The sequence below is a fragment of the Phyllobates terribilis genome, unplaced genomic scaffold (assembly GCF_046119375.1).
Source record: "Phyllobates terribilis strain yellow unplaced genomic scaffold, ASM4611937v1 Scaffold_8690__1_contigs__length_27356, whole genome shotgun sequence".
Taxonomy (NCBI): domain Eukaryota; kingdom Metazoa; phylum Chordata; class Amphibia; order Anura; family Dendrobatidae; genus Phyllobates; species Phyllobates terribilis.
The window spans coordinates 15,763-25,909 of NW_027371430.1; the positions used below are offsets into that span (position 1 = coordinate 15,763).

General features: G+C 35.4%; 1 pseudogene; it reads left to right on the forward strand.

Annotated features, from left to right (window-relative positions):
- Window positions 1–5,155: 5,155 nt before the first annotated feature.
- On the forward strand, window positions 5,156–8,508 carry LOC141252366 (uncharacterized; annotated as a pseudogene).
- The last annotated feature ends 1,639 nt before the right edge of the window (window positions 8,509–10,147 follow it).

The window sequence follows — 10,147 nt, forward strand, 5'->3', positions numbered from 1 at the left end:
CATATTGAAGCATTTTGTCTTAATTCATTATATATGTTGTGTTAATTCAAATTCTACACTTGCACTATATTCATAGCTTCCCCCTGATCTGATACAGATGCACCCGACAACGGGACATAATGCTGAGAAAATGTGACACCTTGGACTCACATGCTAACAAGTGCAAGACATCACCCAATTCAAGCAAAAAATACTCAAATGAAGTGTAAGAACACTAACTATGTAAACCGGATTCCCCTTTTATTTTAAGATGTAAAAGTAATTCAAATACCATTAGTTTTCCATTTCAGGATCAAAGATGCGGTTGCCCGGTTGGGTGAGACAAGCACATAGCCAACAACTTAACTGGATGTTTTTGCCACGTCTACTGAAGACTGATTTTTTCATAGTCATATCTCCCAAATAATTTATCAATCAAGACTATTATGCTTTAATTCCCATTTCGGGTTTTGTTTCCTGTTTTATTATTGATGTCACGTTTGGCAAACATGTAGTACACTCTTTCTGTTTCTAACATGATTGTGTTTCAAGCTTTCGTTTGGTTTTGACGTTAAGCACACATCTACTGAAATCTTTTCGTTTCAAAGTTCAATATATTGCATATGTTCTGGTTTCTGTTTTGGTTTCCGTTTTGGTCTCTATTTTGCATCAAGTGTGTGCATCAGCTAGATAGAAAGTTTCACATGCACCACTTATCTACGTGTCGCTTCTATATGCTAGGCAAACTATCTCAGGCTACCAAAAAACTACCTCGCTATGTAATATCTTGATCATGTATATTAGGGACATAAATCTTCATTTCTTAGCATCATCTATTTTTGTGGCACATCTGAAGCCTTGGTTGACACTTGAGTGTCCTTGGCTAATATGGCTCCTTTATTGGTGGAGGTAAGATATTATTTACTTGATTCATAACTTCCTTTGAACCTTAGAACTATGAATTGTAGTTTTAAAAATAGTTCTCCCTTTATAGGTGAGTGTGAAAGGCAGGCTCTCGAGACTATGAGAGATTCTGTTATCAAATGGGGTATAAAAATGGCGTAGCTTTCTAGTACCCACTATTTCATCTTGTAATGTGTCACTCACTTCCCCTCTCTTTCGCAGTGGAATCACACACAACCAAGCTGGTTGTGTCATCGTTCTCTTTTTTTGCAAGATCCGCTTTTTTGTACTCTTGCATATAATTTTGCTTGCATTTTGCATTCATATACCTATCTAACACACTTTACATATTATCCTAGGTCTCTTCTTGCCTGTATTAATCTGGTTTATGTAAAGAGTGAAGAAACTTGACAATTTTGAAAAGATGGTATTAGTTTATTTAAGCCCGGATTCAAGACCTATGCATACTGTAAAGGTTGTATACATATTGTAAAGGAAAATTCTTAACCCCATGGGGCTGAGTGAGAAAGGAAGGTTGTTGCTGTTTGGTTAGACCTTATGTATTAGAATTTAGAAGAATTCAATATAAATAGTCTGCGCTCATATATGTTTTTACCATAATACAAATGCAAATCAGGAAGGCTTGCGTTTATTTCGCTTCAGTTTAGATTGCATTGCATTACCTTCCTTTTAAGTATAATTGTCATGTGTTGAATTGAGACCTGTGCATTCCACCTAAACAAATCAAGATGTGAAAGTTTAGTTTAAAAATAATCAAATATTGTTTTCCGTGATTCTTCTTCAAGCATGTGGAACACTATTCTCATACCTTTTAGATCGAATGAAGGTAAGTGAATAAAATGAAGAGGACATATGTATTATTAGAAATTATGTTGGCATCAGGTTAGTTTACATATATTTCCTTATCAGCATCATCATTATTCTCATTATCCTGTTTTTGGTCCAAGCCCTTCTAAATTTATATTGTAAACAAAATAAATATTGTAACAAAAATCAAACCATGTTACAAACTATCACACTATTGACATCGAAACAAGCATAGAGTCCATTGATTCTTTTCAAACGACTGAGGTAACTCCACTAAGTCAGCTATGGCTATATTTAGGTATATTTTGTAGCATCTGTTCTTCTACACATTCTAAATGATGATGAGATTTTCAATGTAGTATTCCATTTCATATCTAATATAGCCATCAGACATTAGGAAAAGCTTTAAACCCTGATTCATAGCTGACTGGAAGGTATATCCATGTGAGTAACCAATCTACCGGTCAATGAAACTCTCTTCAGAGCGTGCAATTTAGACTATGTGCTATTTCCAGTGACCACCCAATAGGCTTCATCTTTAACCTATACCATTTTCTTAACAATTAATAAAATCAAATCGTAAATTTAAGGTTATAAGAAACTATTCATATGATGAACCTTATTCAAGCGAGCCAGCTTTTGATGTTTTATGTCAACTGTTTATATGTCCCAGTTTGATATTCAGTCTGAAAACAGAGCCACTTTCATCACCTTGCTTTTGGAGTTTTAGTTTCAACTTAATATGAGGGAAATCCTGCATATCCTACATAACATTGTATCAAATTAATATTCGTGACTTGAATAATAAGCAATCGAGTTCAATAATAGTTACTCTTCAACAAAACAAGTTGTTACCTAATACAGGCTAGAAGCATACTTACTGTTGGCACTGATATCTATCATGGCTTGGATTTTACATATGCACAAATATTTATCATCATCCTCTAAAGAAGAAAATATTATATGAAACAGAAACTATAGCTAGAAATATATTCAGCAAAGATATACCAAGCATTGTCCTACCAAAATATTGCATCAACTGAATGATTTCCACTAGCAAATGTACCGATATAACTGAATTCAACCTAATCTAGGATTCAAAAAACCGTGAATTTTATCCTCTTAGAAAAATTAATTAATACGCACTTTAAGTGACAGATCAGGAGCGAGATTAGAGCCAAACATTGACACTATTAATGAATTGAGGTAACATTGAGATGCAATTAAGGCCAACATTAGAGCCAAACATTGACATTGTTAAAAAAATGCAATTCATAGTTTTAAGCTTCTAAGGAGGTTATGAATCTAGTAAATCATATCTTACCTGCACCAATAAAGGAGCCGTTAGCTAAGTACACTCAACCATGCTCGAAGCATACTTACTCTCAACCATGCTCTGAACAGCTGGCTTAGGAAGTTCTAATAACTGTTTCACACTGAAAACACCATTTCTCCTAAATGTTCCAATAAGATCCATATGTTGGGTATCATTTGTAAATTACATTCTTTCTCCAACCATAAACCTTGTAAATACATATATAATTCAGTTTGTTTTTTTGAGTAACATGTATGTGTTCATTTAAAAAATCTTATGTTTGGAAGTTTTGAATTCTTAAATAAAAATTAATAGGAAGGTATTCCTTAAACTTGCATGATCATTTGCAGAAGATGCATACAAGTAATTGTGGTTGAAAGAAATCCAACGTTAGCATAGATATCTATCATGGCTTGGATTAAATCTTTCTGTCACATACTCATAATTAACCTCTCTAGAATATTTAAAAAACACAAGAAAATACAGTAACTAAAGACACAGGGATATTAATGACAATTGACTGAATTTAATATTTCAGAATTCCGTGTTTAGACCTTCATCAAATGCCTCAAATCATTCAATTCATAACTGTTGCTGGATTTTGACTCACTTTATGATTCCCAAAGGCCACATCCTACAAACATTTTTACGGAAAAAAACCCTTCAATCTCAATATAGCCAACAAAAAGTTCTGCAAAATCAGAAAGTGAGGGCTGCACAATCTGTGGATAGCTGGTGAAAAAGAAGAATAACGTGCTACGAGGTAAGGTGTTTATAATATTTTGTATTAAAAAAAACAATAATTAAGGATGTTTATACCAATACACTAAAGACGTGTTCAGTCTTAAAATAAAATTTTGTAGTTGCCAAAATGTGGGTGAACTTGAGTATGTTTTATATGTATAATGTACTCAATCAAACCTTATGATACTGACAATGATAATCATGGCACAGTAAACTGCTTAAAACAGTAACAAGACAAGATCTATATTTTTTTGTCTTAACGTGAGTGTCGGGAACATACCCACTAAAACAAGATCTATATTTTCCATGTAAGTTATTTGCAGAAAAGCAATAAGGAGATATGTATTATGGGAATTTATGTTGATATGAGATTTGTTTACCTACGTCCCTATTATCATCATCATCATCATCCGCATTATACTATTTTTGTTCCAACTCACTTCTAAAATTGTGAAGCCTTGCATAGTCCAAACAATTCACAAAGTGAGATTATTCTGCATCCACTTGTACAAAAGTACAATAGAACATTACTTCTGAAGGGAAAATAAAATAAAAAAGAACATTATAGTTATTACTCTATTTATTAAAAGAGCTTAATTATTCTATCTAGTACAGTGGTGACTATTGACTGAAGTCAATATTCATAAATTCCACGGTTACACCTTCATCATTAATGCCTAAATTCAGTGGTTTCAACACTTTTGCTGGATTTGGATTGACTTTATGAAATCCAAATACCACACTCTGGAAATACAATTTATGTAAAATACCCTAAAAATCTCGATAAGAAAAACACAAGTTCTACCCAAACAAAGACTCAAGCCTGCACAATCTGTGGATAGATGGTGAAAAAGAAGAATAAAAGGCTACGAGGTAATGTGTTTATCATATGTTGTATTCATTAAAAAACCAGAATTAAGAATGTTTTTTCAACTAAACTACATACCTGTTCAGATCTATTACCCACTTTTGGAGGGTTTAATTTCCCGCTCCGGATTGCTACTACTACCGGTACATTTACAGATCAGAGAGCAATAATTTATTGTGGTCTACAAATGTGTAATATAGGCATGTTTTTTTTAAACTTTTTTTTGGTTAGACATATTAGTTGACTACTCTGGTACAACACAAAACACTAAATTAATTCTGAAGCTACATATTATATGTCCTTCACCTAAAGGCGTCCATGCTCAACCTGTGAAGACTGAACTTGAGAAAACATCGTCTGCATCAAATCATGCGGTAATCATTTTAATTGAGATAATGAACTATTCAAACCAAAGATTTGTTATATATCCTAAATTCCATTCACCATTATAGATGTTGTTGTAACATTCAAAAAGATGATGGAACCAAAACTATAATTGTTGGTCATGTGGTGTGTCCATGTGGTATGAGGAGAAGGCTAAATCAGCAACTGTCAATAGGTTGTACTTCTCCATATGCTGTCAAGAGGGGAAAGTGAGTCTACCAATGCTGCACACAACACCGGAACCTTTAAAACATCTTCTAAATAGTTCGAGCGCAGAGGCGGTGGCATTAAGATAGAAAATACGGGTGTACAAAAACATTTTATGCTTCACATCTTTTGGTGCGCAAGTGGATGATAAAATAAACAGCACATGAGGGTCATACGCATTTCGTATATATCTAGGCAAAACTACCACCGTTACGCTCACTCCTTTCTGAAGAGGGTGCAACGCCGAGGTTTAAGCAGCTATACTTTCATGACACAGAGAATGAGGTTTGGAATCGAATGGCTAGTTTGAATCTAGACAACAAAGATGTGGATCATGGAATCGTGAAGGAGTTAGTTATGTTAGATGAAATGAGCGCAGTGGCAAAGCCTTTAGAATGGCAAGAGATTGGGCACACACAAACAATTTGGTGGATTTGACCCTTAGACTATTTGGATAAGGAACCCATAAAAATGGCAATAGGGGATTTGGGTCAGAGCATACGGAAATCCATCTTTGTTCATCATGTTTACGGCCAATCCCAAATGGCCGGAACTAATGAAAATGCTTACAAAAAGAAGGGAGAAACAACGAATGATAGACCCGATCTCATGTCAAGGTTGTTCAAACTAAAGTTGGGGCAGCTAGTGGACGATATTAAAATAAGAAACATCTTTGGGCCAAAAAAAGCAGGTACATGGGTTCCTTTGTATACACTTCACTATTATTGCTCACACTTCACTATAATTGGATTTTTTGCAAGTATTTACACAATAGAATTTCAGAAAAGGGGCCTCCCTCATGCCCATATATTACTATGGCTCAAGAAAGCAAACAAAATTAATTTTGGCAAAGATATTGATGAATTAATAAGTGCAGAATTACCTTGCAAGAACAAAGACCCGGCTACATACAAGGCGAAGTTTGTGCTCATATGTTGCATGGACCGTGTGGAGAAGAAAACAACATTGCGCCATGCATGAGAAATGGGCAGTGCAGTAAGCATTTTCCTAGGCCGTACTACAAAGAAACAACTTCATGTATATAGACGCAGGAACAACGGGGTTGTTGTGAAAAAAGACAAGGGGAAACTTGATAACAGATTTGTGGTTCCATACAAGCGGTATCTCCAACTCAACTATGATGCACACATAAATGTTGAGTGGTGTAATAGATCAAGGGCGATTTAATATCTGTTCAAACACATTAACAAAGGACCTGACAGAGCCATGACCGTGTTTATGACAAATGATGCTTTGGGTAAACCATAAGACATGCTAACACGAGAAGTAATACATGAAATCAAACAATACATGGAGTGCAGGTACTTATCTGCGTGTGAAGTTGCGTGACGCGTTTTTCGTTTTGACATACATTAATGCAACCCAGCGGTTATAAAGCTATCTTACCATCTACCGGGACAGAATTCTGTAACACTCTCAGATGTAGAAAATATGACCACATTGTTACAGCGAGATCAAGTCAGTCAGTCCATGTTCACTTAGTACCTATCCCTAAAAAATAGCGATTCGAGAACTCGACAATATACATATGATTAATTTCCACAAAAATATGTGTGGCACACAGTTGAGAGAGTATGGCTGGAGCGGAAGGAACAAACTCCCATTGGAAGAATGTATTATTCATACCCAGCTTCAGGAGAACGATACTACCTATTCCTATTAAATGTGGTAAGAGGGTCAGAAACATATGAAGATATCAGAACTGTCCGTGGGAAAGCACACCGTACCTTTCGAGAGGAATGTTATGCACTAGTAATGTTGAATGACAATACAAAATGGAAAGAAGCAATCGAGGAGGCCAAGTTGTGGGAATCGGGGACTCAGTTAAGGCAATTGTTCATCACAATCATACTGTTTTGTGACCTATGTAACCCTTCAGGGCTATGGGACAACACTTAGGAAGCACTCTCTGAGGATATATTATACCAAATAAAGAGGCAATTCAAATTTCCAACCTTAACACTTCTAGAATACCAAATTAAGACATACTGTTTGTTGCATATCCAAGAGATCCTAGGGACAAATGGGAAGTCATTTACAGATTATCCAGGTTTACCTCTTCCGGACAAGAGTGTACTAACTCTAATGGTCAACCGCCTTATTAGAGATGAGCTAGCATACAACGTCAAAAAAATGGAAGTGCTCCATGATAGACTGTTCGAGTCTCTAAACGTGGAACAATTGTTGATCTATAAAAAGTTTATGTCCAGAGTTAAAGAACAGAGGGGGTGATTCTTTTTCATCTACGGGGCTGGAGGAAATGGAAAGACCTTTCTATACCAAACAATAATGGCACGGATCCGCTCTGAGGGCAACATCGGCCTAGCAGTCGCATCCTCAGGTAGGTACTGTGTATCATGGATGAAACCCATGATTGTATACTACAACTATAGATCATTCTGTTTTTTTATAGAAGAAAAGGTTTCACAAAAAATCTTTACAAAGACGTTTATTATACAAAATGGAAACATGTATAGCAGCATTGCTCCTACCGGGAGGAAGGACGACTCATAGTAGATTTGTCATACATATTGAACTTCTCGTGAATAGTACATGTGGAATTACACAAAATACACACCTGGCACAAGTGATGCACGAAGTGAAGTTAATAATATGGGATGAAGTGCCAATGACTCAAAGATTTGCATTCGAAACCTTGAATAGAACTTTACAAGATATCGCGGGAATTAAAAATGATACCAACCGTAAAAGGATATTTGGAGGAATACCGGTGATGCTTGGAGGAGATTTTCGGCAAAACTTACCAGTGATAAGAAAAGGAAGAAGACAAGATATAGTACATGCGTTCATAAGTAACTCACCGTTGTGGGAACACTGTGAAGTCTTAATGTTGTCGAAAAATATGAAAGTCAATGAGAAGATGATCTCAGGGGAAATAGACAATGAAAAACAGAGATTTAACCGATGGATGAAGTGAGTGGGGGAAGGAATGGCTAAAGCAATAGATCTAGAGGACAAAGATGAAGAGACATGGATAAAAATACCACAACAATTTCTGATCCAACCAAAAGAAAATCCAATTCAACAACTAATTGAAGAGGTATACCCGGAGTTCAAACAAAATCAAAGCAATACTAGCTACCTACAAGAAAGAGCAATCCTCACACCCTTAAATCAAGATGCAGATCAGATAAATGCACATATGTTTCGCCTCCTACAATGTTTATTCAAAATATACAAGAGCTCAGACAAAATATGCATTGTATCAACAGATATAGCTGAACAACAACACATGTAGCCAGTGGAGTTCCTCAACAATCTTGATTTCCCAGGTGAGAATTTCAACTTTGGTTCATGTACAATAAAATTAGAAAAAGACTGGATTATCACAAAGACTAATTACATAATCACAAACATGAATGTCACCCCATGCTTTAACGCTTAAGGAAGGACTGCATGTTATGCTTCTAAGGAATTTCAACTCAACATAAGGTTTGTGCAAAGGGACACAACTTATTATCACTCACCTAGGAGATTGGGTAGCGGAAGCTCAGATCATGACAGGATCGTGCATTGGAGAAAGGGTCATAATCCTAGAATAACCCTAAGCTCGACACAGACAAAGTGGCTTTTTGTACTAAAATGGAGACAATTTCCCATAAAACCGTGCTTTGCAATGACGACTAACGAAAGCCAGGGCCAGTCCCTAAAACATGTTGGACTATGTTTGCCAAAACTCGTATTCACACATGGGCAACTTTATGTAGCCATTTCACGCGTGACAGACCGAAAGGGACTCAAGATACTAATCTTTCCAAGTGAAAATGAGCCAAAGAATCACACAAGGAATATTGTTTACAAAGAAGCTTTCAATGGCATACCAACTGCAACTCAAATAAACATACAAGAAAAGAGTAATAATAACTGCATAATATTTTTTCTTTGTAAAAGGACTACTAATCAGTTCATGTATATGTATAACAACCACAAGAGTAAGAACAGCAGGGGGAAAAACAAAACAATGATACTTCTACTGATGTCAGGTGAGCTGGCTGAGAACAAGTCAAGGGGTGAGAAAATCGGTGCACGTACTCATTTCTACATACGAATAGCATATTCAAAATGTAATACTTTCAATTACATATTGCTTGAGAATATTGGGTGATAATTGTTGCAAGTAGAACTTCAAATTTTTAATTTGACTTTCAACATGCAGACTTATTGTTTAGAAAAAATTGATACAGAAAAACTAACACGACATTATATTAAACCTTAAAATGCGTTCTTGAGGATTGTTTAGCATACATATACACCTGATAATAAACTAATTAAAGGAACTGGCAAAATGTAGTAGATGAATGACATTGAAAAATAGCAAATGAATTAGTACAGATGGAAGTTTCTCTTATACGTGACATATTCAAGCATATTTCATATTAAATCAACCAAAATGTTGCATCATATATACAAAACACTGTCTTAAAAAAATTGCATCAACAGGATGAGTTCCACTTACATATATACACATATAACTCAGTTCAACCTAAAAATAGTAAATACTCTTAGAAAATGTAATTAATACTCACTTCAAGTGACAGATCGGGAGCAAGATTGGAGCCAAAGATTGACATTGTGACATAACTAAGGTAATATTGAGATGCAATTGAGGTAAACATTAGAGGCTCAACGGTGTCTTCAATATTTGAAATGCAACCACTATCTTCAGCAAGCCAATAAATAATATGTTTAATCTTACAGATGGCAAATCAGCTTCTATCTGAGCAAAATAGACACAAATAAATCGATATTACCTTGAAGCTATCCAGAACAAAAAATGTTGCACATGAAGCAAAACTTTAGAATCGGTAGATATCAAACCAACAATCTAGATCTGCTGAAGCTCAAATTCGGGAAATCATTTATAAAGAGACATAATT